This window comes from Pan troglodytes, chromosome 3, assembly GCF_028858775.2.
Source record: "Pan troglodytes isolate AG18354 chromosome 3, NHGRI_mPanTro3-v2.0_pri, whole genome shotgun sequence".
Taxonomy (NCBI): Eukaryota; Metazoa; Chordata; class Mammalia; order Primates; family Hominidae; genus Pan; species Pan troglodytes.
The window spans coordinates 77273055-77298921 of record NC_072401.2 but is presented as its reverse complement, the minus strand read 5'-3'; the positions used below and the strand labels follow the sequence as shown (position 1 = coordinate 77298921).

The 25867-nt window shown below is 40.6% G+C and overlaps 1 long non-coding RNA gene across 1 annotated transcript; it reads right to left on the bottom strand.

The window, feature by feature from the left end:
• Positions 1–6298: 6298 nt before the first annotated feature.
• LOC134809888 (uncharacterized) lies at positions 6299–23519 on the bottom strand. Its single transcript, XR_010156608.1, has 3 exons — positions 23380–23519; positions 7176–7238; positions 6299–6417 (listed from the first exon to the last, which is right to left on the bottom strand). It is a non-coding gene; the product is annotated as an uncharacterized LOC134809888 (long non-coding RNA).
• Between the last annotated feature and the right edge of the window lie 2348 nt (positions 23520–25867).

Here is a 25867-nt window from a genome sequence, read left to right as displayed (position 1 = left end):
CGTGAGCCTCCCACTGTTCTCTGTCACCTCTGCTATGCCCATCACTCTAAGTCAGCATGCTGGCTTCTCTTTCTTCTGGGTCTTCTCTGTAATCCTCATCAAAATTAGAATATTCGCATAATACTTTGTAATTTTTAAAGCTTTTGCATGACCATTATTTCAATTAATCCTCACAACCACTCTGAGAGATAGCAATCATTAATCCCCACTTTAAAGATGAGCACACTGAAGCAGGAGTAAATGAACAGCAGAGCTCAGTCTTGAACCCAAGTCTTACTGCTCTACTCTTCCAGGGAGGCAGTGTAGTGAGGTGGCCAAGGGAACTGGCTCTGGTCGCAGACTGCCTGGGATGAAATCCCAGCCCTGCCACTGGTTGACCACAAAACTAGGGCATGTTGTTAAGAAGACACATCCCTGGGGACCCAGCCTGAGGTGGCCTTTGAACTGGGGACTCACATGCACTTTAACTATTTCATTTTAACACCACGAAAAATCTCTAAGTATACCAACTCTGCACCAGGTTTCTGTGGACTGTATAATTTACAAAGACATTTTCTCATTTGATCCTTGCCCCACATTCACCCCATGAGGGAGGCATGGAAGATATTATTCCCCATCTCTAAGGTTAAAGAAACTGAGTTCTCAATTAAATGATCTTTCCAAGGTTATATGGCTATTAAATAGTAGGGTCCACACTAGAACGTGCTAGCATATGAAGTGTTACTGCCTTTCTTAGTATGGAGTCTCCCAGAAGCATACCGGAGACAAGGACTGGAGGGCAAGTAGTTAATTTTAGAGGCAATCCCAGGAAGTGAAGAAATGAGAGAAGAAAGGGAAGGAAGGCAGTGAAGCGTGCATTATTGAGCAGGTGACTCCTGTGGGCAACTGAGGCTTATCCTGCAGGGGAACTCTGGGAGATGGTGTAAGACATGCCCCTTGAGGGTATTTATCCTCTAGCCCCATCTCTGCTGTCATTGGCTGAGACCTCTTCCCAGGAGTATTCCCTCCCTGGCCCATTCATGTTCCCTCTAGCCAGGCTGAGAGCAACCCTTTGTGTGAAAAATCCCCAGGACTTGCAGTAGGTGACTCTGACATGTTCCTGAATGGTGAGGGTGACAGAGATGTAACTGGGCACCAATGCCTCTGCCAGCTTCCTATGTCTGAACAGAGGCCCCCACCACGCCCCTTCCTTTACCTCTACCCTATTCCTACTGCTTCCTCTACAGTGAGGGTCTTAGTAGAGATTGTGACTTTCCCAAGGGCTGCAAAGTGTCCTGAGTGGGAAGGAATTCTAAATTCTACATATCTAATAATGGTGTATAGATTAAATATTGAATCCAGGCCATTTCCTCAGGTAAATCAGCTTAACCTATTGGAGACTATTTCCCCACCTGTAAAATAGGGATAATACAGATTGTAATGGATTGGTAGGAGGATTTTTTTAAAAACTGAAGTGTAAGCCCCATGACAGCAGGGACCATGCAGGTCTCAATCATAATCATCAGTGTATTCTCAGCACTTAACACAGTGCTTGAGACATATAAATGAGTGAATGGGTGAGCAAAAGAGGGGAAGGAAGGGACGGAGGGAGAGAGGACAGGCTGAGAAACTAATGAAACTATGAAACTGCCTAGCATAGTACCTAGCCCACTGAAGGCTCTCACAAAGTGTTGATTCTTATCCCGCCTTCTGGTTTCTTGGCCTGCTGATATACAATATTATAATAGCTGAATCAGGGAGAAAATGGAAACTTTAAGCACCACTAAATATTGTTTTATTTCTCATGGAAACCATGAGGTACAGAGCTAGAAAAGCATTTCCCCAAAAAATGGGCTCCATGTCTCTACCCCCTGCAGCCTCTCAAGCATCACATGTCCCTGCCCTCTCTCCTTGCCCAGCCTCCATCCTGCTGTTCCTTCTCTGACTGGTAGTTTACCTGCCCAGGACTGTCAGGTGCAAAGTTCAGGGGAAGCCAAAAGCTCTACTTTTCTTGCTGCTTTTGCACCTTTCTCCTTAGCATCCTGTCTGCCATGCACCACCTCTACCTGTCTCCTTCTCTCCCAACCTCCACCATACCCCAGCTGTGTGCCACAGGAGAACACAGACTCTTCTACCCATCTTGGGTTTCAGTGAATGTTACCGTGAATGCCTAAAACCTAAATATCATGAACCTTAAAGCTGGAAATCTCCACCCTTTTTTTTTTTTCTTTTTCACAAAACACGTTCTGCATATTGATAGCCACAAAGCAATGCTGAGACACCACAGGGCAAATTCACTCATTCCACCATTATTAAGCAACTGTTATGTACCAGGCACTACGCTTGGCTCTGGGGATACAGTGGTGAATAAGTGGTGAAGAAAGGAGCCTCTCTCTCCTCTTCTGGAACTTGAAGTCTAGTAGGCGTGGGAGAGAATAAATAACTAATCACCAAATAAATATATAATTACAAAGTCATATGCAATGTGAAGGAAATGTACAAAATCTTATGGGAGCCTGTAATAGGGACATGCCACTTCATCTGTGAAGTTTCATTAGGTGTCCTCGTAGTCTGTTTAGGGCCATAATAAATACCATAAACCAAATGGCTTATAAACAACAGAAATCTATTTCTTACAGTTCCAGAGACCGGGAAGTCCAAGATCAAGACACCAGCAGATTCATATATGGGGAGGGCCTGCTTTCTGGTTCACAGATGACACTTTCTCACTAAGTCCTTACATGGCAGAAGAGGCAAGCTAGCTCCCTCGGGCCTTGTTTATACCAGCACTAACCCCATTCATGAGGGTTCCACTCTCATGACTCAATAGACTCCCAAGGACCCCACTTCCTAATAACATTACATCGGCTATTTGGAATCAACATATGAATTTTCAGGGAACACAAACATTCAGACCATAGCACTAAGAAAGTGGCATTTGGTGTGTAGATGCTAGGGGAGAAGATGTGAGATGTAAAAGGGAACTGCCTGGTAAAAACCCTTGAGAGAAAAAGGAACCACACAGATGCAAAGACCCTAAAGCCCAGTGTGGCTAACACACGGTAAATAGTCTAGGAGGGGTGGGACTCTGGATGAAGCCTGAAAATTTCAATGATTTTCCTAAGTCACATGGCCAGTTCACTGGGACTAGACTAGATCTCGAGGTAGATTACACAGAGCATTGTAGTTTAAGTCATTCATTACAGTGTTTATTGAGCATCTACTGTGTGCCACGCATTGTTTTAGGCACTGCTGTAGAGGAAAGAAGAAAACAAGGCCTTATCTCTCAAGGAGTTTGGTTTTTGTCCAAGGAGCCCTAGGGGCCGCACTGAAAGAGAAAACACAATCAGACTTGTATTGTCACAAGACTGTGCTGCACTGCAGTGCAGTGAATGGGATGGGGGACCATTTCAGAGACTGCTGCAGTTGTCAGAGAGAGAACAAATGGTGGCTTGGATCCAAGAGAGACAGAGAGGACAAAAAGAAGTGGATGAACTCAAGAGATATTTAGAAGGTAATGTTTATAAAACTTGGTGATTAATCGGATGTCAGGTTGAGAATGATGAAGACATTACAGGTGCTAGGATTTGAATGTGTCACCTCCAGAATCCAAGCATTGCCAATGTGACAGTATTAAGAGGAGGGGACTTTAAGAGCTGATTAGGCCACAAAGGTTCCTCCCTCACGAATGGGATTAAGACTGTTATAAATCTGCGTGCTCTCCCTTCCAATGTGTGAGGAAATCGTGTTCCTCCCCACTGGAGAATGCAGCAACAAGGTACCATCTTGAAAGCAGAGCTCAGCCTTCACCAGACACCAAACCTGCTGGCACCTTGATCTTGGAATTCCCAGCCTCCAGAACTGTGAGAAAATTAATTCCTGTTCTTTATAAATTACCCAGCCTGTGGGATTTTGTTACATCAGCAGGAAAAGACTAAGACAGCAAGTAACTCCCTGATTTCCGAAGAATGTGGAATGCCTTCTGAGTCATCTAAGAATGATTAGTTTATATGCAATGCAGTTTAAATATTTGGATTCCTTAAAAGCATAGACATTGGTGTATGACATGGTAGCTAACTAGAACTTGCCCTTTTCCCAAATGCATTTAGTTTAGGGTAAACAAAAGATGTATGGGGGAGGTGGGTGTTTGTTCTGGTAGAAGTAGAATGTCTAGATTTGCCTCTAATTTCTTTTGTTTTGATTTTTCTTAAATGTTCAGAGTATCCTTTATATCATGAGGGTTATATTGGCTTCCCAGGGCTGCCATGACAAATTAGCACAAACCTGGCAGCTTGAAACAACAGAAATGTATTCTCTCCCAGCTCTGGAAGCGAGAAGTCCAAAATCAAGGTGTTGGCAGGGTTGGCTCCTTCTGCGGGCTCTGCGGGAGAAGCTGCTCCATGCCACTCTCCTGGCTTCTGGTGGTTGCCAGCCCCTCTTGTCATTCCTTGGCTTGTAAACATAACACTCCAATCTCTTCCTGGTTTCACTGGCTTTCCCTCTGTGTCTCTGTGTCTGTTTCTCCTTTTCTGTCTCTTAGAAAGAAACCAGTTGTTGGATTTAGGATTCAGCCTAAATACAGAATGATCTCATCTTGAGATCTTAAACTTAGTTGTACCTGCTAAGACCCTATTTCTAAGTAAGTGCACCTTCCCACGTATCAGGGGTTAGGACTTGGATATATTGTTTTGGGGGATTCAATTCAACCCACTACAAGGGTATAACCACCTATATATTAGATAATATAATTGCAGACTTAGGGAGAGAGATTTCTGGGTTTTAAAGATGTGCATAGAAATATATTTGTTTCCTCTTTGTTGCCAAATGTTAATTACTATATTCCTTTTTTTTTTTTCTTCTTGATGCCCTAGAGCAGAGCTGTGGTTTCAGTAGTTACATTCTGAAGTTTATGTATAAACAGAGGAAACAAAAGATTTGTTCCATTGTGCACGGCCTTGGAGATATTTACAAATTCTTTCAAGCTGGGACTAATTGTTTAGTTTAAACGCTGATAATTTATTTGCCGAAGAGTCAGAAAATAGCCAGAGATTAAAGAACGGCTGTGGATGAATTAATTTTACCCTCATCACATGAATAAGAGCTGGAAATGTACCAGGAGTAAAAGTGAATAAATGAATTGAAAATCCTGGGCATGTACATTAAACTTAAATTGATCATTTTCAATCTATTCACCATTGCAAAGAATAGTAATGGAAGCTTAAAATATTAAGCATTTACTCTGTGCTTGCCAACCACTTTTCAAAGCACTTTATATTTGTTATCTCATTTGGTCCTCACAACAACCCTATGCCAATTATCACCTCCATATTACAGAAGCGAATACTGAGGCACCAAGAAGTTAAATAACTTGTCCAAGGTCACAAAGCCACTAAGAAATGGACAGGCCAGGATATAAACTCAAGCAGACCATCAGAGCACCTACTTTTAATCAGTAAGCTATTTTAAAAGCCATCTTTGTTCAAAAACTAGATATAACATATATAAAACAGTAGAGTTTTTTCTGCTAAAGGCAAAAATATGGGTAAAATTCTGCCAGTCACTACCAAGTGCCTACACTTCTATTCAGCCTGGATCTTCCTGCCTTCCTAAAATGATTTGATTGTTTACAATATGTCTTTCTCCAAAAAACAAGAGGAGAAAATATAAGAGAGTAGAATGATGGTTACCTGAGGCTGGGAAGAGTTGGCAGGGAACAGGGAGGCATGGTTAATGGGTATTAAAAAATAGAAAGAATAAGATCTAGTATTTGATAGCACAACAGGATGACTATAGTCAATCATAATTCAATTGTACATTTAAAAACAATTTAAAAAGTATAATTGGATTGTTTGTAACACAAAGGATAAATGCTTGAGGTGATGAATGCCTCATTTACCCTGATGTAATTATTATGCATCATATGCCTATATCAAAATATTTCATAACCCATAAATATATACACCTACTTACTATGTGCCCACAAACTGTTTTTATTAAAAAAAGAAAAAATATATGTTTCTCAGGGTAGGCAGTCTCTACTTGCATATCTAGCCAATGTATAAAAGACTCCGGGCATTAGGACAAGGTCACGTAAAGGATACTCTCCAAGATTAACAGTAAGAATATTCAAACTGTGGATTTTGTAAAAGAAAGGGAAGGGAAAAGATGGGAAGGGAAGGGGAAGGGAAGGGAGGGGAGGGGAGGGGAGGGGAGGAGAGGGGAGGGGAGGAGAGGGGATTTTAAGGAAAAGAAAGGGATGGAGAAGAAACCTGTAAATTAAAAGAGACTTAAAAAATTAGCCAGACATGATGGCATGCACCTGTAGTCCTAGGCTGCTTGGGAGGCTGAGGTGGGAGGATCACCTGAGCCTGGGAGGTCGAGGCTGCAGTGAGCTGTGATTGTGGTACTGCGCTCCAGCCTGGGCAACAGAGTGAGACCCTGTCTCAAAAAATAATAATAACAATTTTTAAATGGTTAAGACTAAACAAACCATAGTGCTCAACAGTGTTCACTGGGTAATAAAACTATTTTTCAAAACACAAGACAATTATAGCTATAAAAGTCAGGAGAGTGTTTAATTCTGATTAGAACAGGGCAGGGGGAGGGGCTACTAGGGTGTTTGCCAGCATTCTGTTTCTTGTCTTGGGTGGTAGTTACAAAAGTGCTCAACTCACAACATCCAATTAAATCATTCATTAGTTTTGTGTGGTGTTCTCTGTGTCTTATTTTACCTCGAACATATTTTTGCATTTTTAATAGTAACTTAATTTCAAAGTAATTTAATACAAGTTAGGTAATTTGTATTACTTATAAATACAGAGGTAAACACCAGAAGTGGCCAAAACCAGCAAGGGTGGTTATTTCTGGGGTATTGCATAGATTATGGCTGATAAGCTCCTATTTTGCATTGCAAATCTTTTGGCGCTAGTTGGGTTTTTAAATTATATGTGTATACTATGTTGATAAAAAAAATGACTTTTAAAATAAATTGTCCCAGACTGGGGAAGACTAAGAAGACATGACAAATAAATACAGGGTAGTAACCTGGATTGGATCTTCAGACAGAAAGAGAACATAAGTGGAAAACAAGTCAAATCTGAATAAAGTCTGAAGTTGTATTAGTCCATTCTCACACTACTGATAAAGATGTACCCGAAACTGGGTAATTATGAAAGAGAGAGGTTTAATTGACTCACAGTTCCACATGGCTGGGGAGGCTGCCACCATCATGGCAGAAGGCAACCGGAGCAAGTCACATCCTACGTGGTGGCAGGGAAGAGAGACAATGAGAAAGCCAACCGAAAAGGGAAACCCCTTATAAAATCATCAGATCGCATGAGACTTATTCACTACCATGAGAACAGTATGAGGGAAACTGCCCCCATGATTCCATTATCTCCCACCAGATCCTCTCACAACACATGGGAATTATGGGAGCTACAATTCAGAACAAGATTTGGGTGGGGACACTGCCAAACCATATCAGAAGTTTAGTTAAAAATAACGTACCAATGTTGGTTTCCTAGTTTTGACAAATGTACCAAGGTAATGTAAGATATTAAAATTAGGGGAAACTGTGTGAAGAAAATCAGGAACTCTCTGTAATATCCTTACAACTTCTCTGTAAATCTAAGTTATTCTAAAATTCAAAATCTGTGTTTGCCCTTCTGCCATGTGAGGACACATAAAAGGTGCCATCTCTGAGGAATCAGCCCTCACCAGACATGGAATCTGCTGGCACCTTGATCTTGGACTTCTCAACCTCCAGAATTGCATCTTTGTAAACATCTTCACCCCATGATACCCCCACACTGCTTCATCTCATAAAGCAACAGTAACACAAGGCTCTTCTGGGAAACAGACTTATGGTGACGATTTCGAATGGAATTTGAGAAGACCTATTAGGAATAATTGCTTATGATTTCCCCAAGAATTCTAAATGGAATTATTTAACCAGATCATCTAGCTTTATAAACATGAATACACTTACTTTTTATAACTAAGGTGACAAAAATATTTCAAATAAAAACATAAAAAACATTTTTAAGTTATTTTTATGAGCTGCCTTTTAGATTGTCTTATTGCAAAAATTTTAGACACACACACATGCACACACACACACACACACAACAACCAACTAAACCTGTCATATGGGAGAGGGGTGAGTCATACTTCCGAATATGTCAAGTACCAGAATGGTTTATTCTGACTTTGGAGTAATCCAAAAGCTGTAGGGGGTTAAAAGAAAAAATTTTAACAAAATTCACCTTGCAGTTACTTCCATTTCAAGGTAATGGCAATTTCTTACTCTATCTCTGTTCCATAGCTGAACTCCTGGAATGTACAGGCCAATCAACTGGAAGCAGAACAGAGTGAGGAAGATGTTTTAAAGGAGAGAGTTTGACCTGCTCAAGGAACTGGACAAAGCCCAGTGCGGCCAGAGCTCAGTGCAAGGAAGAAGCATGGGAGGATAGAAGGAGGGGCTGGCATGTGTAGGACCTTAATATGGAAGAGCTGACTCCATGAGATGCCACTGGAGGATGATACGCCCGGTGGGAGCACAGTCTGACCCACTAGGTTCAAAGGTCCTTCTGCTCCTAATGTGATAACCTGAGAGGGGCCCTACCAAACATGCATCACCTAGATTTACTCATGAGGAGTGTAGTATAAATTACTGGCCTGTACTCTTCAAAAGTCCTAATGTCACAAAAGACAAAGAAAGCCTGAGATTAAAGAAGGCTGAAGACACATGACAAGCAAGTATCTGTCTAGGATTGGATTCTGGAAGAAAATAACTTTTTAGGTAGGACATTTTAGGGACACTTGGTAAAATTTGAATTTGGACTCTATAGTAGATAATAGTATTGAATCAATGTCAAATTTCCTGATCATTGTAACTGTGGTTATGGAAGAAAATGTCTTTGTTAGAGGTTACAGACTGAAGTAATCAGGAGCAAAGGGTTATGATGTCTCCACCATACTCATAAATGAATCAGCAACAATAATGTAATAACAGTAATTGTAAGAATCAAAATATGCATATATAAAGAGAGATAAGATGACAAATTATTAAAATTGGTAAATCTAGATGAAGGATAGATAGTTGCTTGTTGTCTATTCTTGCAACTTTTCTGTAGGTTTACAATTTTTCAAAATAAAAAGACAAAAGAAAGCCCTCAGGTTGCTGTGCCATGAATGGATTGAGGAAGCAAGACAGTATGGTGGCTTGGACTAGGGGGTTGGCAATAGACATGAAGAGATACCACTGTGATTGATGTATATGTTGGAGGCGAAGGAATGAACCTGGAGAAATGAAGGAAAGGAGGTGTTTTATTTATACTTGCCATCATCACAAATCAACCTGGTCAGTTTTTTTTATTGGTCTATCAATATAATATCTTTCAAGGTATGACAATAATCATTAAAATCACTACAACCATAAATATAATAAGTATTATCATTCATGTGACTATCACAAACTCCACACAAATAACTTATTTCCATTGAAATATAATTTACTATAAATGCTCATAGGTGAGCTGGATCCATGCCAGAGTCTGGGATTTGGTAAATGTTATAGTCATCATCAGTGTTCCAGGAGTTCAGCTATGGAACAGAGATAGATTAAGAAATTGCCATTAACTTAGGTGAAAAATTTGATCAGGTCATAGTTTTTCATTCGGTAGATGAGAAACTATGTTATTGTTGCTGGTGCTGGTGGTGCTGCTGGTGCTGCTGGTGCTGGGGGTGTCACTGGTGTTGCTGGTGGTGGTGAAAGCATCCTGCTGGCTCTGACACAGTCAGGCTGGAGAACCCTTGCTCTAGGCATAGTCTGGGTTTGGAATTCAGATTCTACTCCTGCTGCACTTTGCCTCCCTCAGTGTTTCAGCACAAGCCCACCCTCAGGCTAGAGTGTTTTTATTAATCATTGACGCAGGGATTGTCTGACAGATGAACAAGATCATTCAAGAGACTTTCAAGTCAAAGCAAGCAGGTGATATAATCCCTTCATTAAGGATTTTGAAATGGTAGCTTCTTAAGTTCTCTTCCCAAGTCCTAGCATTCAACTTTCAGATTTCCATGTTTTATCTCAAGAATAGCAGAATAAATTTTGTGGCATTTACAATTTATGTCATATGACTTTGGCAATAATTTCAAGAAAACCCCAAATCAAGGAAAAACATTTCAGCAAGAAGACAAGTTTCACAATTAGACCAGTTGGAAATTCTAGACCCTGTTGAAAGGGCAACAGTGGAAAAACACACATTATCAACTTTCAAGCCTCTCTTGGGCCTGGAATACTCAAGAGGAAAGAATTTCAAACACCAGATGAGGACAGACATCAAGCCTATTACACTGTCTTCCAGTAATCTTAAAATTATATCTCAAATTACTATACTCAGATGATGGTTCCAGGGCCTGTGTTCATTAAACAAATGTGAAACTAAAAATATCTCTTTTGGCATTCATAAAACCAGGTAGTTCTAGGGTTCAGTGTTAGCTCTTGGTCCAAAAGATTTAATGAGTTCCTCTAATTTCTCCAAGTACTTTCTCAGGACGAATTCAACACTTGCACATGGATACAGCTAAACCTTCTGAGGCTACTGGTGTAAGTCCCTCCTGCCCTGTAGGGAAAATTTTTAAGTTTAAAAATGAGGTTTACATATGTGCAAAGATATTCACTCCAAGGTTTTTGTTGCTGTTGTTGTTTGTGGGTTTTGTTTTCGTTTTTGTTTTGAGACAAGGTCTCACTCTGTCACTCTGTTGCCCAGGCTGGAGTGCAGTGGCACAGTCATGGCTAACTGCAGCCTCAACCTCCCTGGGCTCAAGCGATCCTCCTACCCCAGCCTCCTGAGTAGCAGAGCATGCACCATCACACCTGGCTAATTTTTATATTTTTTGTACAGATGGGGTTTCGCCATGTTGCCCAGGCTGGTCTTGAACTCTTGAGCTCAAGTGATCTACCTGCCTTGGTGTCCCAAAGTGCTGGAATTATACACATGAGCCACCGTGCTTGGTCTTGCAAGTTTCTATGTATATATAAAAGTAGCTATGGTACATCTATATTATGGAATTATATGCAGTAATTTTTTTTGAGATGGAGTCTCACTCTGTCTCCCAGGCTGGACTGCAGTGGCATGATCCTGGCTCACTGCAACCTCTACCTCCCAGGCTCCAGTGATTCTCCCGCCTCAGCCTCCCAAGTAGCTGGGATTACAGGTATATGCCACCATGCCCATCTAATTTTTTGTATTTTTAGTAGAGATGGGGTTTCACCCTGTTGGCCAGGCTGGTCTTGAACTCCTGACCTCAAGTTATCTACCCACTTCGGCCTCCCAAAGTGCTGGGATTACAGTTGTGAGCCACTGTGCCTTGTCCAATAATTTATTTTAAATGAAGTCACTCTAGTTGAAAGAAAGACCAAGTTGCAGAATAAAACTTAATAATCTGTTTTAAAAATTAAAACTAAAAACATATATATTTATATATATCTATGTGCAAATATACATGCGTTAATGCAAAAACAGATCTGTAAGGGCCTACCACAAACTTTCATTAGTAGTTATCTTTGGGGAAAAAAATGGAATTGGAATAAAGGGGAACTTTCGGTTTTCACTCTATTTAACCGGATATTTTTGGTGAATTTTTAAATATGATCATGATTTATGTGTCAAAATTACTGCATACAATTTCATAATATGGATGTATCGTTATCTATTTAAAGAACATTTAGATCCTTTTGACATTATATGCAACTTTGCAGTGACTATCTTCACACATATGTAAACAGCATTTTTAAACTTAACACTTTTCTACATAGAGCAGGAAGGACTTACACTAGTAGGCTCAGAGGCTTAGCTATACACATGCAAGTGTCGAATTAGTCAAGTAACTTTATTTAAAAAAATGCATATGGAAGTCAAACTACAAAAATAATAAGAAAAAAAGCCTTGTGAAGATTCTTTTTTATGTTTTCCTAACTGTGGACAACAAGCATTTAGTACCTTCATCTTTTAAATAATACAAACGTGTTTTAATAAAACCAAACATGTGATCTGACTGGAACTAGGGAAACCTAAGAGAGTTGCTGTATAAGAAGTTTCCTAAATGGCTCAGGTAAGAGGTTGCCAAATTGCTATGATTTGGAGCCGTTGGTGTTGCCACGGCCATCTTCAGTAGATGAATAGGGGCAGAGAAGGCTGCCCTCACCGTGGGCCCCACTGACTTGAAGCTCCGGAGAGGTTCTAATAGCTGTGAATCTGGACCTATGTGAGTGCCGACTGCCCCTCTCTGAGTGGGTCCCTGGCATACATCTGAGGAAGGCTTGTGTCGGGCAAGACCCTCTGTCCTTCAAGAAGTGCAGAAACAGCACTTGTGAATAAAATGCTGACTTCAATGGACACTGGCAGCATGATTGACTCCTAGGGGCAAAATTTGTCCCAAAGCTAGGTATAGAAAAAGTTTGCTCGAAGAACAAGAAGCATGACTTGATGATATCAGCCCTTTCTGCCCTCTCTTTCATTGGCTGACCAAAGCAGCATCCATCTATGTGCAAGAGCCCAATCTGCAGAGTTTGTTGACCTAAAAGAAAAGAAGATATTAGAGCTAATTTTGGAACCAGGCCACAGCAGAAACTGTATATGATCCAAAGGGTGATCATACCTTCAAAGAATAAAGGAATTAAGATAAATGGTGTTAGCACAGTCTAATTTTGTTTCTTAAATTATTCCAAATAACTTATACGTATTCCTATTTTAAACATGTGCTTCAGTGGAAGAGGCTCAGGACTAATAATGAGTTAATAATAATAAAATAACAGCTAACACTTTCTGACCACTTACTTTCCAGCATTGAATATATTGAATGCACTGAACATAGTGACAGGCATCACGTTATGTGTTTGACACACTTTATCTCATTTAATCCTCACAACAACACTTAGACGTAGGTACTGTTATTATCTCCCATTTTACAGATGAGGAAACTGAGTTTCATACAGTTGGTAAGTGGCTGAGCCAACATTCTAATTTGTGTTATTTTTACTTCAAAGACTGTGCTCTTAACTGCTGTGTTATTGGGGAAAGCTCTATTCTTTCAGATGAACAAACGTTGCTTCTAAACCACCTCACCATTTGTACCTGAAATTTGCAGCAGGTGGCCTGGGTGGTCACCAGAACAAAGGGTTCCAAAAGGACTCTCAGAAAGCTCTTTTAAATCCTGGCATCAGTGTTCTCATCCCTAGATGGGAATGATAATGAGAGAGAGAACCTATCTCACAGGGCTGTTGTGAGAACCCAATGATCTTGTGAAGTACTCAGCTTATTACTCATTGCAGATTAATTGCTTAATAAATGTGTGAGAAAAATAACTAACATTGGCAAAAGAGCACCAGTAAACATATCAGCTGGATTAGCTTGCTACTGCGTATATGCTAAACATATTAGCTAGAAAACACCTAGCAGAAAGCAGTGTCTAAGTCATGGGACACTTCCCATTCTGTAAGTTTTGATAAGGCAGAAGAAAAAAATCTGGATCACAGACCCCAGGATCTCAGTGTGTGTTGGGGGCACAGGGAGCACAGAATGTCCAAATAGAGCAGCTTGCTACCACATCTTCCTAAAGGGAAGGGGATGCCAAAAACAGTGGGTGGACTTCCTTCTCACAGCTTCTTCAGTCCTAGAGCTGAAGTCCACCTGCTTCATGATTTTACTTGGGGCTGACTCGAACCCACCCCCTTTATGCTATGGGATGGAGGGGAAAGAAGGAAGGGAGGTGGGAATGCAAGGTCCCAGGCAGAACAAGAGGCCACTTTGCCCTTTTTTCCATCCTCCTACCAACAACAGTGCTAACTTAATGAAATTTAGTTAAAATGAGTTCAACACCACTCTAAAGGGGAAAATAAGCCAAAAAAGGGCAGCAGGAAAGGCTGAAAAACGTTTGGGGTGAGGAAATAAACGAGGCCTTACTTCTTCAACACCAGATTAGTGGTTTTCAAACTATGTTCTACGGACCTCTGCTTCAGGGGTTCCACAAATGTTTTCATTAGAGTTTCACTTTTAAAATATAACTTGGCTTAATAACCAACAGATACACTCAACTGTGTTATAAATCAAATTTGAACTCCTTGGAGACTCTAACCGAGGTAATCTGAGAGGTTAACTTATTTTAATGAGAAATCATAAAAATAAAAGTTTCCCCACTATTTTGGTTTTATTGAAAAGGTCTTGGAGATTGCAAGGCAGTTGTTTAAAAAACAAAATGAAACACAATATGCAACCATGTATCAGTGCAAACTTGAATTTCCATAATTCCATGTGAGTGAAATAAAAGTTCAGATGTAAATTGGGTGCTAAGACCAATAAAAGAATACTATTGTCATTGACAATCCTTGGTTTCAAAATTTCATGTTCCTCAGATAATTGCATTGTTCTCATTCTAAAAAGAATTTATAAAAGGAATGTATACTAATAAAATGCCACATAAAACACCATATATACACAAGTGGTCAACAGATATATGAAAAGATGCTTAACATTACTAAGCATCAGACAAATGCAAGTCAAAATCACAATGAAACATCACTTCATGCCTGTCAGGGTGGTTATTTCCAAAAAGTTGAAAGATAAGTGTTGGCAAGGATGTGGAGAAAAGGGAACCTGCTATGGTTTGAATGTGTCCCCAAAAAAGCACGTATTAGTAATTTAACCCGCAATGCATCAGTGTTGGGAGGTGAGGCCTAATGGAAGGTGTTTAGGTCACGAGGGCTCCACCCTCATGAATGGATTAATGCAAATAATAAAGTGCTTGAGGCCGTGATTTTGACCTCTTGTTCCCTCTTGCTTGCACTCTCTTCCCCTTCCATCTTCCACTGTGGAAGCACAGCACTAAAGTCCAGGCCCAGAGGTGGACCCCTTGATCTTGGACCTCCCATACTTCAGAACTATAAGAAGTGAACCTCGGTTCTTTACAGATTACCCAGTCTCAGCTATTTTGTTATAAGCAGCACAAAATGGACTAAGATGGAACCCTTGTATACTGTTGGGGGGAATGTACATTGGTACAGCCATTATACAGAAAAAAGTGTGGAGGTTCCTCAAAAAATTAAAAACAGAAATACCATATGATCCAGCAGTCCCACTATTGGGTATATATCCAAAGGATATAAATTCGGTAACTTCCAAGACATATCTGCATTACCATTTCATTGCAGCATTATTTACCGTAGCCAAGATGCAAAACATCCTAAGTGCCCATTGACAGATGAATGGATAAATACATGTCATATATATATATGGTATATATATATATATATATATAGTATATATATATATATATATATATATATACCATGAAATATTATTCAGCCTTCAAAAAGGAGGAAATCCTGTCATTTGCAAGAACATGAATGAATCTGGAGGACATTATGCTAAGTGAAGTAAGCAAGACATGAAAAGGCAAATACTGCATGATATCACTTATATATGGAATCTAAAAAACTGGAACTCATAAAAACAGAGTAGAATGGTGGTTACTAGGGCTAGAGAAGGAGAAAATGAGGAGGTATTAGTTAAAGGTTACAAATTTCAGTTTAAGATGAGTAAATTCTGATAATCTAATATATATATAGCATGGTGACATAGTTAATAATAATGGATTACATACATGAAATTTGCTAAGAGGGATCTTAAATGTTCTCATCACACATATACAAAAGAGTATTTGCTAATTAACTTAACTGTAGTCGTCTCACAATGTACACATATGCCAAACCTTCCTGTTGTACACTTTAAATATATACAATACTTATTTGCCAATCGTACCTCAATAAAGCTGAGGGAAAAAATGCCATATACACACAGTTAGGTTTTACATTAGATTTTATTTTTCAAAAAGGTTGTGCTACTGAAACAAGGGCTTGAAAACAGCCCTAGATCATTTGGGTGATGGACTGGAAAGGGTGAAATTCTATATATAAGACCCTCTGGTTTCTGCTCTACCTCCTGATTGCTAAGACCAGCTCTTTCTCTTTCCTTGCCCTAAACCCTGCAGCTCAGGCCTCCACATGCTTCTTTGAGCAGGCACCAGGGAGAGATGGAGATTTCAAGAGCTACAGTTGAGCTTGCATTCCCTTTCTCCTGCAAGCACCCACCACACAGAACAGTGACTCTGCTTCTACTCTGGGCAACCGTCACCAGTCCCTCCTTTCTTGCTTTAGGTAAAACCAACTTGGAAAGTGATGCAAGTAAGTCTTGATAAGATCTCAGGGCTTCTGTTTCCTCATCTTGACTTTGGAAAGTTTGAACTGTTTTCCAGGAACTCTCTTTCCGCTCTAGCATTCTTTGATTTAACACATTGATCAGTAAAATCTTCTAATGACATGCCACAAGAGAAAACATCAACAGGAAAGGGGCAAGACAAACAGAAATTTTGAGTCTGGCCCCATCCTTTTGGGATAATTCCAGAAAAGTAAGGGGTAGATGGAAAAGTGAAAACCTAGAAGGCATGTAAAACAGCTGTGAGAGGTAGAAGTTGTCACTTTTGCATATATATATTCATAGAACTATATTCTATAATCTGTATTAGTTATGAAGTGCTATTGTTTCGTTACAATTTTCCAAATAAATGTGGTTACTTCCTTATACTGCAGCTTCAGTCTCATTATTTTTTATATTATTTAGCCACTGTAAAAGTTAAGGCCATTTCAACAATTAAACCTCTGCATCACAAAAATGTTTTTGCATTTATGCTAATGATTATGTTACTTCAAGTTAGAGGAATGACAAAATACATGGAAAATCCCTTAGAGTTGGCTGTCAATCTAAACCACATCAACACCTTATACATTTGTCCTTTATGGGTTTAGAGATCCTGAATAGTTGAAGGCTTGTTCGTTTGGTAACTTTCCAGTACCATCTGAAAATTCCAGCAGTCTGAAACAAGACTGGCTATAATTAACGGTTGAAGCTGAGTCGTGGGTTCACAGAGGTTGTGTTCTATTCTACTTTTGTAGGTTTAAAATTCCCCATGATAAAGTTTTAAAAATAAACTATATCTACTTTCCCAGAAATCTATTTTAAAATACATTCTATCAGGCAGCTTTCTTTAAATGTTAGTGTGACAGAAGTCACTCACTCACCAGCCATGCCTAAGAATGCATGAAATCTCTGTTCCCTTCAGCTCTGCTTTACCATTTTTCTTTATTGAATATTCTCCCTACACTTCCATCATTCACTTATTCACAACACTTGTTCTCAGAATGTCACTGTAGACTTTTTATTTTTTTGAGACAGGGTCTTGCTCTGTCACCCAGGCTGGAGTGCCGGGGCACAATCATGGCTCACTGCAGCCTCTACCTCCCCAGGCTGAGGTGATCCTCCCACCTCAGCCTTCCAAATAGCTGGAACTTCAGGTGCATGCCAGGAAGCCTGGCTACTTTTTCTAATTTTTGTAGAGATGGAGGTTTAACCATGTTGCCCAGGCTGGTCTCAAACTCCTGGGCTTAAGCGATCTGCCTGCCTTGGCCTCCCAAAGTCCTGGGATTGCAGGTGTGAGCCACCATGCCCAGCCGACTTTCTGTCCAATACTTCATTCCTCCATATATGTAAATGGAGAAGAGAAAAAAATCCTGTACCTAATGTAATTAAAGTTCTATTATGTAGCTTATAGTCTGGGGTCAGCAGACATAATTACAAATAAATGCCTCTAGCAAAATTAAAGCAGGAAAGCTTCAAAATGCAAAACTATTTTCCAGAAATTCTAAAACAGTAAATGAGTTCCTATCCCATATCACTTTTTCTAACACCATAAATGAGTCCCTATCCCATATCACTTTTGAGAGGTCTCACAGTTTTTGCCTACAAAAATCAAAACTTACAAAAAATTGTAACCAAAACTTGAATAGCAGAAACAAAATAGGATATTTGCTCTCAGGTAGGGGAGGACTATAAGGATTAAAATTATGCTTTGCCACTTCAGTTGGCTTGCCATGAGGCTCTTTTCTTGTACCTCCGAAAATCAGAAAGTGGCTTTCAGATCTTTTATTTAAACCCTGACATCGATTTCTCAAATATTCCATTTTCTTTCCTTTCTTCTTCTTCTTTGTTCTTCCGTGAAAAGAAAATTTCAGGACCTTCCCTATTTATTATGCCAAGGGCAAAAGTTAAGCCCTGGAAACTGAGTCACAGTTGTTTTTCTTCTCTGGTGAATGACCGTTGCTTCTTGACCTTTGTCTTGAGATGTTATACATTAACGAGACTCCCTAATCTTTATTCAAACCTAAGCTAAATGAGATGGAGACCCTCATGATTTTCACCTCTTTACAACTGGATGTTAAGTAATCCTTTGGAGTGTAATCAATAGTAGCCAATCAAATCCTATATCTGTGTTAGCCTTTGTATGGAGAATGTTGTGATTCTGTTCTACACCTGTTTTTGCCTATATAAATAATCTTCACTTATCCCCACACCGAGAGCACTAATAATCATTCTCTGGTATCCGAGTGTGCCTGGACAGCTACCCTCAATCTTTGCACTTAAACTCTTTTAATTGGATCCTGACTCCTTTATTTTAGGTTGACCCTTCCTTTCCCGCGTTGTAATATTAAAAAGCTAAATAGGAGTAAGAATCACCTCTCTTCTTCTTAGATTTCTCCACGTTAGCCCCACACCCCCTTGTCACGCATTTGTTTTAACTCAACAACCCTTTCTAGGCACCAGCTTCAGAGAGGGACAGGACACTGTCTTCATGGAGCCCGTCTTCTTCTCTCTTTTCATGATCTCTTGTTCCATTGCCCCGTCTTGCAGAAAGGTAAGGGCTTGTTTAACTTCAGCCTTGGTTTGGATTCAAGATCACTGTTGTCACATTTGGGAGTGTTTTTTTAAAAAAGACAAAACACATAGACAAGTAATGCAAACAAAGTAAGAGCAAGACTTGTGCAGCAGCTCTTTTGAGGACAATCAGGAGGTGTCTGGGGGGCCCTTCCCACTAGAGGGCACTGGACCCTGTCCCTGCATCTTCAGTCGTCTCTACTGCCACATGCCCTGTCCACACCAGGATGACCCCTCCCCACCCCAGCCCTATGACTCTGGAAAGCTCTTCAGCACACATAACAGGATCCAGACAGAACTTGGACCTTCTCTGTTGGAGCAAATTGGAATTCCTGAAATTGACTGAACCCTCCATACAGAGGGAGCTCAGTCTGCATCTCCTCGGTTTAAGGCCCTGCCTCAAATAGGGGTTCTGATCCCTCAGGAAAGCAAGGGCTCGAGACACAGACACACCTGAGCCTGAGGGACTCTAAGGGGAGGTGTGGAGGTGCCAGAAACTATGAACAATGAGCAAAGCATGTCAGTTGTACCAGGGCATGCCCACCATCACACTACATGCTTTCCAGCATTTCTATTTATTACAAAACTGCTTTGACCTTGTTTTACAGGTTAGGAAAAACAGAAGTCCAGATTTCTCCAGTTACTTGTAAGAAGCCTTCTTTGGTGTCTGGGCCAAAACCACCAACCCCGTGGGCAGGACGAGTTGCTGCAGATCAATGAGGTGCCAGCACACCAGTAGCCATCCTGTTTGTGTGTATGACGCTCCTTTCCCCCTTGCCCTCATGAGAACAGCAGACCTCAGGAAATGACTTCTCAGTCTAGCACTTTCCAGCCAGACCATTAGGAAAACAACTGTGGTTGAACAAATGCTCAGTGCATTGGGAGACCACACACTGGGGGACTGTGGGGCATCTCAGTAAGCAGCTGTCAGAAAGAACTTTGAGGATGGAGGCCTTGCTTAGGTCATTCGTGGGAGTGTTCCACGAATAGGGGTGTGCTTTGGATTGGGTGTTGTCAGGAAGTGGGGGAGATTATCTGATTGAGATGGTAGTAAATCTCATGTAGCACAGATGAGAGCAAAGCTAGAATGGGAACTGGTGAAGGGCAGCAGGCACTCAGATGAAGAGTTTGTGATTTCGTGGTTTACATAGTGACCTTGTGTTTGTCTATGCTGGGATGAAATTATTAAGTGGTCTTGTTTTTTGTCTAACTTCATCACAGTCACGGCATGACCTTGTCTGAGGGTGGTGTTCTGTGCGATTTACGTGGAACAAGAAACACCACAGCCCAGTGATGAACGCCAGGATGCCTCCTGACAACATCAGAGGGCGGCTGTCTCAGGCTAGCCCCTGGCTGTCAGGGGATGCTTGTTTTTCTCATGTCTTCAGCATCATCTTTCATGCCTAGGAAATGTTAGGAAATGTTGTGGGGAATAAACAGAACAGTAGAGCCTAGTATCCCAGAACTACTTATGATTTAAGTAGCTAATATTATATACTTTCTATTGTTTTGCCAATTGGTCTGTCTCCCTTGGGGACTTGTGTGGAAAATGGCCCCTTCACCAACTACCACTCATCAGCACCCTACCCCAATACTATGTCCAACATCTGACTTAGGCAAACCAGGAAGCAAAGGCCAGGACTGAACTAGGATCTCATGCCTCCTGATCCTTTGCTTTCCCATATGCTAGGGGGATTGCATCGGCTGGTGACCAACCCACACTGGAACCTGAACTCCACTGAATTGAATCTAAAATTCCATGGGAGAGCGAGGTCAGGGAAACAGCAGAAAGAGCAGAGAATGTGTAGGTTTCCTGTCAGCGATGGACAAAGCGGGGTTTACCTAAGTCCCAGCTAACCGTGCAAAGCACACACACACAGGTGTTGGGCAGGTGTTGCGGCAAGACCCAAGGCTAGAAGCTAAGCAGTATTAGGAGCCTTAACTTTATTCCCCTCCTCTTACCCCCGAAACTCACAGCCCCTTATTCTTCTACATTATGTACACATTTCCATCTGAGGGGAGGTTGTATGGTGAATTCATTCTTCATAAACCTTCACAGACTCCTCAGATGACATAATCAGTTAAAAGTCCAAGTCAATCAACAGCCATACAGGAAGAGGGTTTTCTCTCCATTCTACAGCCTTCACCCTTCTGCTGAAGTGTCATACATCTGTGAAAGGAAAAGAACATCTCGGGACCCCAAACTCACTATACCAAAGGGAAAAGTTAAGCTTGGAAGCTGGGTCACAGAACACTGTCTTTCCTTTTGTTCCTAAACAGATAGCTACAAGAGGCCACGTCTCCCCAGGTGGCCTCCCGGAGTATGGGACAAGAGGAGAGTACAAACCATCCCCACTGCCCACCCTGAGATAAATGCATATTTGACTTCTTCCCCTATTCTGTTTATCTTTTGTAAAGTGCAGTTCTACTGAGCAGGGGACATACATAATCGACTGTTCCTCTACCCATTCCTTGCCACGTGCAACATATGGATTCAGTGAGTGTGAATCAAAGCCTCCTAAGAATGTGACCATGCTCTCCCTCTATTTTTTGTTCTTTCCTCCTTTCTCCTCCTGCCTACTTTTCCCCTTTAAATACTGAAGCCCTCAAAATCCTCTTTGGAGAAAGTAGGGGCCATAGATCATACTGTAGCTTGTGTCTCTTTTCCCTAGTGTGTCTTCAACCTTGGCAAAATAACCTGTACATTGATTGAGACTTGGCTCAGTCTTTTGGTTTACGTGTCAAAGCTGCCACATATGACATACCTAGCCTAGCAATTTATACTTAATATTTGTTCTCTGGGCTTTGGGGTAGCAGAGATAGAACAATATACTGAAGCCATTTCTCTTCAAAGAATTTTCAAACAATTTATTTCACAGGAGAGGTGGAGAAGGCCAATCTTCTTCACACAAGTTTTATAACCCATTAAAACAGTATCTTTCTAATCCCCTCAGAGTGGAAAACAGGTAATTCTCAACCTGGAGACAAGCTCTGAAGTACAGAGCTATCACCTGCTGCAGGAGGTGTGAAGGCTCATTCTTAAAGTTTTCTCACGTTTATTTTCCATTTTCTTAGCACAGAATGTTCTTTCCAGCAAGGTCCATTAAGAGAGACTGAAATATGAATACGGCTGCATTGGATTCCAGAGGACTTGATCAAATACATAGAAATAGTGGCTTCAATGATCAAATTATTTTGCTTCTAGTCAAGTCGGATACAAGTCTGAGTTTTCTTTTCAAAGCTCCCTTATGCTGAGAGGACGTAAGAACAGAATCAGACTGCAGTCTACAACACAAGTGCCTGAACTCCTTTTCCAAGAAGAGCTTCTGTAGAATTCCACACTGCCTTAAGCACAACCTCACTCTTTCTCTCACTCTTGGGAAAGAAAAAAGTGAAAGATGCATCCGTGTAATTGACAACCTGAGTACGATCCCAAGGTTGTTAATACATAGTTTATTATAATCATGTGGGAAGTAAGCACACAATTAGAAGTCTTTTCTATACAATCTAATGTCATTTCTGACTCTGGTATCTCATAACCAAAATGAAGCTACTTTTCCTTTGTAAGCTCCTGATGTCTTTTGTTCAAATCCCTTTAAAACATAAAGGAACCTTAAAAAGCAAACAAAGGCTGATGCACCAATAAACCGCTTATGCCCTATCTTATTTTGGTAAGTCTAGATAGGCTCTAATTATTTGGTCATAATGTAAACAGATTGTTTAGAAATAACAGATATTTGATTCATAAAGCTCACTGTTGAGGCTTTCATGATACTGGCTCTTTTAACATGAGAAGAGGCAAAACGTGAAGTTCATTGCTGCAACATAATCAATTTATACTTTGTTTTTCAAAATGTGTTGTCCCTGAGCTAGAAGGCAGGCTGGGAAGAGTGTGGGGCTCCCAGGAAAAAAGATGGTGTGGCTTCATCCAACAGTGCCATCTGCATGGTGAGGCTGGGGCTGAATACCAAACTGTGCTGAATTGCAAGGAGTTTCCCCCACACGTGTTATTTCCACAACTTAAATTTTAAATTTCTTTCTCACCCAGACTTGTCTTCTGAGACAAAAAACGAGTCCGTAAGAGGCACCCAATCTGTGTCACCTTTTTATCCCCCAGCTCCTATCACAATGCCTAGAATGCAATAGGTGCCAAATAAATGCCTAATTAAAAATCTCTCCACCTGGGTTATCTTCAAAAAAAGTCTACATGGACTATCTTTAGTACTAACCCCACAACCAAAATTTTCCTTCAGTAAAAGAGAAATGACTGATACGGTTTGGCTCTGTGTCTCCACCCAAATCCCATGTTGAATTGTAATCCCCAGTGTTGGAGGTGGGGCCTGGTGGGAGGTGATTGCATCACAGGTGGTTTAGCACCATCCCCCTAGTACTGCCTCATGACTGAGTTCTCACGAGATCTGGTTGTTTAAAAGTGTGTAACCCCAGCCGAGCAAGGTGGCTCTTGCCTGTAATCCCAGCACTTTGGGAGGCTGAGGCACCTGAAGTCAGGAGTTCCAGACCAGCTTGGCCAATATGAGAAAACTTTGTATCTACTGAAAATACAAAAAATTACCCGGGTATAGTGGCACATGCCTGTAGTCCCAGCTACTTGGGAGGCTGAGGCAGAAGAATCGCTTGAACTCGGGAGGCAGAGGTTGCAGTGAGCTGAGATCTCATCACTGCACTCCAGCCTGGGTGACACTGAGACTCCATCTTAAAAAAAAAAAAAGAAAGAAAAGTGTGTAACCCCTCCCCCTTTGCTCTCTTCCTCTTGCTCCTGTCATGTAAGATGGGCTTGCTTTCCCTTTGCCTTCTGCTGATTGTAAGTTTCCTGAGGCCTCCCCCAGAACAGAAGCCTGTACAGCCCATAGAACCATGAGCCAATTAAACCTCTTTTCTTCAGAAATGACCCAGGCTCAGGTATGTCTTTATAGCACTGCCAGAATGGACAAATACAACGACTTAGTAAGTATTTTTATCTTCATGTAAATATAAGGGAATGGAAATGGAAGGCTTCATTTTTTTAGTAAAGGTATTTTAAGTATCAATAAAAAGAGAGGAAAGGAAATTTGAAGAAATGGGAAAATACATTCTCTAGAATTTGTGTCACCTTGGTAGTGACAGGCCTGTCCTATAAATCCCACGACAAAGTGAGGCCTAGGAAAGAAAAACACAGTCTCAAGAAGGTCTTCTCTGCCTTTGGCCTTCGTGGCAGACAGAAGTGACCTTCCCAACAGTCTCTGTTCCAGCTTAGTCAGGTTCAACCGCACTGCCCTGAGAAGATGGACAGCAGCTGGGAGACTCAACACTTACTGGCACATTCCCTGCTCTTGGTCTATGAGGTTTTATTCCCATAATTGGGCCCAAGCATGTATTCAGATGACAATCTTCTGTCCACCCACAGATGCCCTGGGTGATTGACAGGGAAAAGCAGCCCTACCCGTGGTTACTGTAGGCTTCACTGAGGCCACATGGCATGGACCTGTGCCTGCCCTCCTTCTGGGGCAGGGAGTGGTGTGAACCCACGTGAGTATTTCTGAAGCTGGGGGGTCCCCCATGGCTCAGAAACAGGCCCAGAAGTCAGGGCACCAGGGACCAATCACACTCCTACTCCTTCCTAGAAACCAGATACTGGAAGCTGCCTCCTTATTTGGGGAATGGATCTTTCATTTCATAACTGGTTAAAAGGATTTTATATGCAAAGTCCCCAAAAAGAAATTCACTGTGATGCCTAGTTAACTATCCCTAAATTCTTTTCACTGATATTCTCAATTTGCTATTCTCCAGATACCATTTCCTGAATTAAATTCTGTTGATCTTTTTCACTCAAAAAAAGTGATGAGTTATCTCCAGAACATTGATTTTTATCAACCTTGAGAGTAATACTGCCTTTATATATTATAATGATCAGAATGTTCTGTACATTTCCACTGCTTCAAAATTGTTTGTAATAATTACTTGGACATAAGACCTGCCACTGACTCACACTTTATAAAAAGGATTTTAAGTCCATGTGTGTAGCATTATCCGGATATAATTCTCTAGAAAGAGAATTCCCATTTTATTCATTTATTTATTTTTTGCAAACAATTTTAGAGGCAGGGTGTTAAACTGATTAAAATTTCACAAGATTGACATTATTGCTTAAAGTGCTTGAACTGGTTACATTTTAAAAAATTAAGGTACAGATTATTTTAAATAAAAACTACAATATTTTTAGCAACAAAATAATAGGAATGCCACACAAATACAGTAACTATTTTGGTTATACAGAAATGGAAGCCAAAAATAAATTAATGTAATACTGGAGAACAGAAATTTAATTAGGCAGAAAAGTAGGAAATAATTTTCCCTGACCCATGCCATTTACATGAGTTCATTACAATAGTGCTGATAAATGCCTTGACCATATAATAGCAAACAAGGGCAAAACATTTAGTGCACAATATTTTAATACACATGAATATACAAAGTTGATCAAAATGCAATGTTGAAAGATAAAATCCATCTGTAATAAAGCTACACTCCAATATCTAAAATAAGCCCTAAGCTCCAGTTAGAACATAGATCATTATTAGGCATGCCCATGAAATTAAGGGTATCCATGAAAATAAATGCATAGGGACCATTTCTGACATTTTTTCCCTATTTTATCTTAAACCCAAAATACACCAGGCCATAAAACCAAATATGATTGACTTCCTATTCAAACTAATGCCCTGCTTGTGTTGTGTCTCACTCTCTTTAGACCAGTCCATTTCCTATGACCACAGAAGTGAAAATGCATCAACACAATAGGACCAGATGCCAGCATTTTACCAACATTTACTTTTAAACACATGATTTTTTAGCATGCTGTGCCATAACCTAGAGGCTAAACTAGTAAGTAACCAATAAAGCAAATGCTCCTTCTGTTTTTTTTTAAAGTGTAAAACATTGTAACTTATTTTGTAACACCCAGCAGTTAAAAGAAATACAGCAGGCCTACTCACTCCTGCAGATGACACACGAAATCCTTGGCCGTTGGAGGGAATACTGCAGAGCCTTTGGGCTATCGCTGA